Consider the following 9,471-nt stretch of genomic DNA (forward strand, 5'->3'; position numbering starts at 1 on the left):
AAGGAAATAAACAAAGGTGGGGGGAATTACGAGATTACCTTTGGAGTGCTAGCTTAAATTGAACAATGGCAAATTTCCTAGGATGCTGCATTATGAGAGAGGAACAAACATACTTGAGGAAAGAGATAAAAAGCCGTACTCTGGCAGTGATGGCAGTGACACATACCTTTAATCCCTGTAGTCTGGATGCAGAGGCAAGGAGATCTCTGAGTTCAAGGCCAGGCTGGCCAACAGAGTAAGTTCCAGGACACCCAGGGCTAATCCAGGGCTAAGGGCTACATAGAGAATCTTGTGAATGAGATCTAGGTGTCAGACACCAAAGTAGAGAGATAAATAGAAATGAATCTATCTGGAGTTCAGGAAAAGGGTTCTGGGATGAAGGCATCCATTTGGAAGGCATAGCAGTAAAGCCAGAAACTGGAGGAAGTCACAGAATAAAGCACTGACTTCATCACTTAGAGGCCAGATTTACAAGAAACAGAAGGAGGAAGGAAACCAAAAGAATACACAGTCACAAGACCAACAAAATCAGTCACTGCTATCAACTGTCACTGGGCAATAATGGTTCATTAAATTTGGTAATGTTTGGGTTTGGGGTAACTTTGACAAATCTGCATTTTTAAATCTGCATTAGTCAGCATTCCACTGCTGGAACAAAATGATAGAGCAAAGGAACTTACAAGGATGATTTATATTGGCTCACAACTTCCAAGTTTCTGTTATGGTCACTTAGACCCATTTCTTTGAACTTCAGGAGAAAGCACATGATGGTGGAAAGTAAATGTGAAAGAAATCTGCTCCCTAGACAGTGACCAGGAAGCAGAGACAGAGTGGAGGGAAGAGGGGGTGAGATGGAGGGAGAGAGGGAGAGAATGGATTTAGGGAAGCTATGACATCTCAATATCTCCTTCAAGAGATTTCCCCCCATGGCCTAAGTTCTTCCCATTTGTCCCTACTTCCTAATAGTGCTAAAGGCTGGACACCAAACATAAGGCTTTGGGGGGGGGGACATTTATGGGGGAGACGTTTATGATCTGACCCATAACAAACACTATTGTGGGGATACAAACCCAGATTAAGAAGGTTAGATACTGAAGGGGACATAGAAAATTAGCCATAACTCCCTAGAGATGATTAATTATAAAGAGAAGGGAGACAGACTATGGCTGTGTCCTACAGTACTGTTTTCCTCCAGCATAACAAGATTCATGGCAACTAGAACAGAACAATGAAGTAGTGGTCAAAGCTATGGTCATGGCAATGGGGTTACTGACAGTCCCTATTGAGAGATTTCTCTTTCACTCCATCCCCCAGCACAAGTGATCTTAGGGGATGCTGGTGTATATATGAAGTAAACGTTGGTTGGAAGTGGAACTCTGTGATGCAGCTCACCTATTGTCAGCTCCGCATTTTCATGCCATCTTTCAGTGTGCCTACCGATTTCCACATAGACATACTAAAAGGATCTCAAACAAAAGAATTTATTATTTTCTACAGCTGTTATTCCTTTGTAATGATTAGAAAAAAGGAAGAGAAATAAAGAAGTAGATGTGCCAAATGGCCTTGAACTATCACAGATCTATCTGCCTGTGCCTCCTGCATGCTTGGATTAAAAGCAGGTACTACTATGGGCCTAGCAGGAATACTCAAATCTTTGTACATGTCTTTGTGAGTATGTGGGGTGGAAGAGACGATGTATATACCAGCCCAGCCTCTCAAAAGCATGAAGAACCTGGACTAGAACCTGTGATTAAGCTATAAGTGGATGGTATCCAGCCAAATAATTGACTACTTTCTGGATATCTTATCCACCCCAACCCTAGATAGGTCTCCCTTCCTATGCCTAAACCAACAATACAGGGTCTTGTCTAAATCACTGAAACATTCTTGAATCATCTGAAGTCTCATGACCCACTTCCCTCTATCCCTAAAAATGCTCCTGGAATTTTCAAAAAGTTAATCTGATCCATCTTCCCATCTGCAACACCATTAAAATTCTCTAGGGCTCCATCTCCATCGTCCAGAAAGTCAACCTTTCTAGACAGACCACTCAAGGTCCATCCCCTGGCTTCCTGCTTGTCAACCTTTGCATCATGTTGCTTGTGCCCCAGCAGTTCGTAACTACTTCTACAGGCAGGCTGTAGCTGTCAGCTTGATGGATCCCAACTTGATTTCAGGCCTTCTGATGAAGTTTTGCTTTTCTTGAAGGCTGCCTTCTCCTCCATCAGCTATTCTTTACTTCTGAATTATTTCCTCAGGACCACATATGATCTCATTCAAGGTCTTCTCAACATAACATAAAGGAACAGCTCATTTGTTTTCTTGACTTCTCCCCTGGTAAAAGATGAACTGCCATACTGATCTTCAACTTCAGCAAAACCCCAGGCTCAACATACAGAGAGGAAAAAGAAGTGGGCAAGCAGGAAACATGAACAAATTCAAATGATGGGTTCTATCCCTCAAAATCAAAGGACAGATGTGTAGCCTCGAGCCTCTTTGTTCCCAGAATAACAACTCTGAGACTTAATTATTTATAAATAAATGTCTAGGTCATAAGCTTTGGCTCATTCCTCTACTAGCTCATAACTTACATAGCATGTTTATTGTAGTCTACATCTGCCACATGGTTGGTTACTTTGCTCAGTTTCATGCATCCCACTTTCTCAGAGTTCAGGCCAAATGTCCCGCCTCTGTCTAACTCCAAGACTTCCAATCTCTCTCTACCAGAACTCCCATTTTCTATTACCTGCCTTGCTTGTCTAATAGACCATCAGCTTTTTATTGCTTCCACACAGTACTTAAGACATTCTCTCTACAGAGTGATGACCCAGATCCTTTAGTTCAAATACCAGCCTGCCACTCACTAAATCTTACAGACGTTTTTAGCTTTTCTATGGTTCAATTTCCTCAATTATGAAAAAAGGAAACTGATGTCTGTAAGGGAATCAGGTATGCGGACTCCCTCTGCTCCTCTAGATCCAATCCCCAAGTCTCATTCCCAGCCCTGCCGCAGAATACCTGTTGCAGTCTCCCTCATCTCCAGTGGATCCCACAGGTCTTGCCCTCCTAATCTCCCTCACCACACTCATTGCACTGTCCCAGGCCCCAATTCAAGCAAGCACTCCTAGGAATACACAGGCCCATCTGACCATGGAAGCAGGTAGATTGACTAAAGATCTTCACCTTTCCCTCCACTCCTCCCAGTCCAATCCCCAAGTCTCATCTACAGCTCTGTAGCAGACCCTCTGTTGTGGCCTCCCCTCACTCTCTGACCCAATTCCCAGGGAATAAACATATCCTGGAGAAGAACCCCACCACATCTCTATTCCTAAGTGTCAGCTCCAATACCAAGGTGCACATTTACCTAAAACCTCCAGTGGCCACACTGTCAGGACTCCAGGCAACACAGAGACACCACACACGCCTAAAAATCAGAGAAGAAACTGAAGCTGTCTTAGTTAGGGTTTTACTGCTGTGAACAGACACCATGACCACAGCAAGTCTTATAAAAAAAACAACATTTAATTGGGGCTGGCTTACAGGATCAGAGGTTCAGTCCGTTACCTCAAGGTGGGAGCATGGCAGCATCCAGGCAGGCATGGCACAGGCTGAGCTGAGAATCCTACATCTTCATCCAAAGGCTGCTAGTAGAAGACTGACTTCCAGGCAACTGGGTTGAGAGTCTTAAGCCCACACCCACAGTGACACGCCTACTCCAACCAGGTCACACCTATTCCAACAAGGCCACACCTCCAGATGGTGCCACTCCCTGGTCCAAGAATATACAAACCATCACATTCCACTCCCTGTCCCCGATAGACTTGTTCAAAAACATGAGTCTATGGGGGACCATATTTAAACATAGCATAATACAAAATGCATTTAGTACAACTTTCAAAGTCCTCATAGTCTATAGCAGTCGCAACAATGTTAAAAGTCCAAAGTTCAAGGTCTCTTCTGAGATTCATCCAAACAATTAACTGTAATCCCCAAAGCAAGGCAGGAAACCAGCTGGGCAAACTCCAAACTCTGCATCTCCACAGCTGATGTCAAAGCAGTCTTCAGTTCTCCATTCCTTATTCATCTTTGTTGGCTGCAACAAACTGCTTTCTCCTGGGCTGGTTCCACCAGCTGGGCAAACTCCAAACTCTGCATCTCCATGGCTGATGTCAAAGCGGTCTTCAGAACTCCACTCCTTTTTCATCTTTGTTGACTGCAACAAACTGCTTTCTCCTGGGCTGGTTCCACTCCCTGTTAGCAGCTTTCCTCAGCATGTATCCCATGGCTCTGGCATCTTTAACATCTTTGAGTCTCCAAGGCAATTTCAATGTTACAGCTTCTTGTTTCAGTGTCTGGGATTCCACTTGATCTTTTGGACTCCTCCTAAGGGCTGGCATCACTTTTCCAGCTCTGCCCTCTGTAGCACTCTAAGCTCAGGTTGATCCTCTCCACTACGGCTGCTGTTCTTGGTGATCATCCCATGGTACTGACATCTCCAATACACTGGGGTGTTCAGTGTATTGGCTTCACCAATAGCCTCTCATAGGCTCTCTTCAGGGTGCCAAGCCTCAAATCCTTTGCATGACCCCTTCAGTCCTGGGCCATCAACTACAGCTGAGGCTTCAACTTCTCAAATGGCCTTCCCTGGCCTCTCACAGTGCTAAGTCTCAGCTTCTCTCCATGATCCCTTCATTCCTTCACAAGCAGTACCACCTGAGTGACTCTTACACATTACCAAGTCCAGCCGCAGCATGAGGTACAACCTTGGGTATCTCTGGAACACAGCTTCTTTGTGCTCCCAGAAAACAATTTCCAGAAGATTTCACCTCAGTGATGCTGGTCTCTTCTTAATCACTGCTAATTTCTTAGCTCCAGCTAACCAGCATCAATTTTCCCAGTAGTTCCTTCCATTCTTAATTCTAGAGCCAGAGCCACATGGCTGAAGCTGCCGAGTTCTGCTGCTTACAGGAACTAGAACATGATCCCCTTGTACTATTACATTATCACTAGCTTTATGTTTTCTAAATCCTTCACTGCCTAAGCTTGGCTATCCTGGTTCTTGCTCTGTAGAATAACCTTGAATGCAGAGATCAGCATGCCTGTCTCATGGGATTAAAGGTGTGTACCACCATGCCTGGTTCTAAATTCAGCTGGGTAGGGTCTTGCCCCAAGGTCCCACTCCCTTAATCTGTTATTTCCTAGAACACAGGATTTTGCTCCATTTCACTTCCTGGTATGCCTTTAATACTCGAACCATATATTTTATATTTTGCCTTTCTAAGCTCGCTATGCTTGTTCAAACTTCTCTTTGTGAGACTTAACCAGAGAACAAAGTCTCTGCTGGGCTTTTTTGAAACTTCCTTTGTCAATGCAATTAATGCAATTAATCCAAGTCTCTTAACCTTAGCCTCAGGCAGACTTTTCAGACAAGGGTAAAAAGTAGCCACACTCTTCACCAAAATACCACAAAAACAGTCTTTATGCCACATACTGAAATTCTTCTCCTTTGAAATCTCTTGGGCCAGGTCAACACAGTTCAAATTACTCCCAGCAACAAAGTCTTCCATATTCCTACTAGGATGACCCATTAAGCCCCATTTAAAGCATTCCACTGAGTTCCAAATCCAAAGTCCAAAAATCCGGCTGGTGAGATGGCTCAGTGGGTAAGAGCACCCGACAGCTCTTAGCTCTTCCGAAGGTCCGGAGTTCAAATCCCAGCAACCACATGGTGGCTCACAACCATCTGTAATGATCTGACATCCTCTTCTGGAGTGTCTGAAGACAACGACAGTGTACTTACATACAATAAATAAATAAACAAATAAATAAATCTAAAAAAAAAAAAAAGAAAAGAAAAAGAAAAACAAAGTCCAAAAATCCACATTCTTCCAAATAAAAGCATGGTCAGGCCTATCACAGCAATACCCCACTCCCAGTACCAACTTCTGTCTTAGTTAGGGTTTTACTGCTGTGAACAGACACCATGACCAAGGCAAGTCTTATAAAAAACAACATTTAATTGGGGCTGCTTACAAGTTCAGAGGTTCAGTCCATTATCATCAAGGTGGGAGCATGGCAGTACCCAGGCAGGCATGGCGCAGGAGTTTCTGAGAGTTCTAAGTCTTCATCCAAAGGCTGCTAGTGGAAGACTGACTTCCAGGCAACTAGGGTGTGGATCTTATACCCACACCCACAGTGACACACCCATTCCAACCAGGTCACACCTATTCCAACAAGGCCACACCTTCAGATGGTGCCACTCCCTGGTCCAAGGATATACAAACCATCACAGGTATGGAAAATAGTATTCTAAGCAAATGAATCTAAGAAGCAATCTGGTATAACCATGCTAATAACTGACAGAATAGACTTCAAACCAAATATAATCAAAAGAGACAGAGAAGGACACTACGTATTCATCAAAAGAAAACTCCACCAAGAGGATACTGCAATTCTTAACATCTATGCAACAAACACACGGGTACTCAAGTTCAAAAAAGAAATACTACTCCAGCTTAAATCACATATTAACCTCACACACTATTAGTGGGAGACTTCAACACTCCACCATCACCAACAGACAAGTCATCCAGACAAAAACTAAACAGAGAAGTGCTAGAGCTAACTGAAGTTATAAACCAAATGGACTTAATAGATATTTACAGAACATTTCGCCCAAATACAAGACCTTCTTCTCAGCACCTAAATTAAATATTCCCAAAAATGGATCACATACACAGACACCAAGTCTCAACAGATATAAGAAAACTGAAATAACACCCTACATACTTTCTGACCACCATAGAAACTGAACAACTTATCCATTAGAAAGAACATTGCACATTATATTTTATGAAGCCTCAGTTACCCTTATACCCAAAGCACATAAAGACCCAACAAAGAAAAAATTATAAACCAATTTCCCTTATGAACATAGATGCAAAAATTCTCAGTATCTATAAACAGAATCCAAGAACACATCAAAAAAAGATCATCCACTACAATCAAGTAGGCTTCATCCCAGAGATGGAGGGATGGCTCAACATACATAAGTTGATAAATATAACCCACCATACAAACAAATTGAAATACAAAAAAACACATGATCATTTCATTAGATGCAGAAAAGGTCTTTGACAAAATCCAATAGATGTTTATGATAAAAGTCCTGAGAGATTAGGGATACAAGGGAAATACTTCAACATAATAAAGGCAGTTTACATTAAGCCCATAGTCAACATAAACTTAAATGGAGAGGAAATTAAAGAAATGCCACTGAAATCGGGAGCAAGACAAGGTTGTCCACTTTCTCCATACCTCTTAAATACAGTACTTGTAGTCTTAGCTAGAGCAATAAGCTAACTGAAGGAAACCAAGGTGAAGGAAACCAAGGAGATACAAATTGGAAAGGAATAAATCAAAGTATCTTTATTTGTAGATAATATGATAGTATATATAATTGGCCTCCAAAAATTCCACTGGGGCATAGGCAAGGGAGAGAAGCCCTCTCCCATCCCTTACCCCTCACCACCTATCTCAGGGGGAAGAGCTGGTCTTGGAGTCATGAGAGTGGGAGAGCTATCCCTGTTCCTCACCAGCCTCAGCACTCAAGAGAGTGAGCCCCACACCTCATCTGAGCATCGCAGTAGAGCTGACCCTGGTGTCATGAAGCTGAAATGCTCCTACAAAGCAAAGGGCATTGTCATTCAGACAAAATAAACAAGAATGGGAAAATTTTTTACCAACTACATATCCAATAAAGGCCAAAATCCAAAAACATATAAGGAACTTAAAAAAAAAAAAACTAGATATAAGAAAAAATAATTCAATTAAAAATGGATTGCAGATCTAATCAGAAAATTCTCAAGAGAAAACTTCAATGGCTGACAAATACTAAAGAAATGTTCAACATCCTAAGCCACCGAGGGAAATGCAAATCAAAACTACTTTGAGACTTCATCTTATACCTGCCAAAACGGCTAAGATCAATAACACAAGTGACAGCTCCTGCTTGTGAGGTTGTGGAGTAAGGCAAACACTCATCCACTGTTGGTAGGAGTCCAAACTTGTACAGTCATTATGGAAATCAGTATGAATTCCTCAGGAAGATGGGAATCGATCTACCTTAAGATCCAGATATACCACTCTTGGGCATATATATCCAGATATACCCAAAGGATACTTCAGACCACCACAGAGACACTTGCTCAACCACGTTCACTGCTACTCTATTCATAAGAGCCAGAAATTGAAAACAACCTAGGTGTCTATAAATAAAAGAATGGATAAAGGGAATGTAGTAATTTACACAATCGAGTAGTGCTCAACTTTTTTTAAAAAAAAATGACATCATGAAATTCACAAGCAGATTGATGGAACCTGAAAAATATCATCCTGAGTCAGGTATTCCAGACCCACAAAGACAAATATGGTGTGTATTCACTTATATGTGGATATTAGCTGTTAAGTCAATAATAACCAAGCTACAATCCATTGAACCATAGAGGGCAGGTAGAAAGTAAGGGACCAGAGGGGACAGCTCTCGTTTGGAAAGGCAAATAGAATAGATAATTATGGATGGATGGGTGGCTGGGACAGGAAGATCAAGCCTGGAAGCAGGGGGAGTTAGGGGGAGCAGGCTGAGGGAGGGAATATGGGAAGAAATAGCTACTGTTAAGTGACATTTGGTGGCCATCCTACCAAAAGCAATCTACAGATTCAATGCAATCCCCATCAACATCCCAACAAAATTCTTTACAGATGACAAAGACAATTTTCAGCTTCATATGGCAGTGTATACACACACACACACACACACACACTAGCAAAAACAGTCCCTAATACAGTAGAAGCTTCCTAAAATATACGCATATATGAAGGTGATATGGAGGAGACAGAATCCCAACTGGCCATCTCTTGTCACCAAACGAAGCTTGCAGTACTGGAATTGGGTTAATTTTAATTGAATTGTTGGCCAAAGGAGTTCCATTGGGAATCCAAACGACCCAGGCTTTTGCCAAGACAATAGGTTGCTCTTCACAAGCTGACAGATAGACCTCATTGTTGAAGACAATACCTATATAGTTCACTGAACGTGGAGAAATTAAGCTGGTATTTACATAGAGCCTACACACCCCTATGTTCTAGGGTCTTTGGTACATGAAAGTATTCTACACAGTACCAAAAGAGGAAATGTAAGCACCAAGACAGTCACAAACCCTTTGATCTACAATGGTGCCCTGCCTGTAAGATATGCTAGGGCAATGGGGCACAAAGCTTATGGGAACAATGAACAATACTGATTTGACTTAAGATCGACCCTATAGCCTCACACTTCTTGGATAACTAAGACCCAGAGACTAGATAGCCCAGGGACCTAGGGTAAAACCAAATACTACTGGTCTAAAAAAAAATGAATGATAAAATTACTTTTAAATGATATTCTGCTATAGGCAGTGGTTGTCAACCTGT

The sequence above is a fragment of the Mus caroli genome, unplaced genomic scaffold, assembly GCF_978045245.1.
Source record: "Mus caroli unplaced genomic scaffold, Mus_caroli_1 scaffold_1, whole genome shotgun sequence".
Classification (NCBI taxonomy): Eukaryota; Metazoa; Chordata; class Mammalia; order Rodentia; family Muridae; genus Mus; species Mus caroli.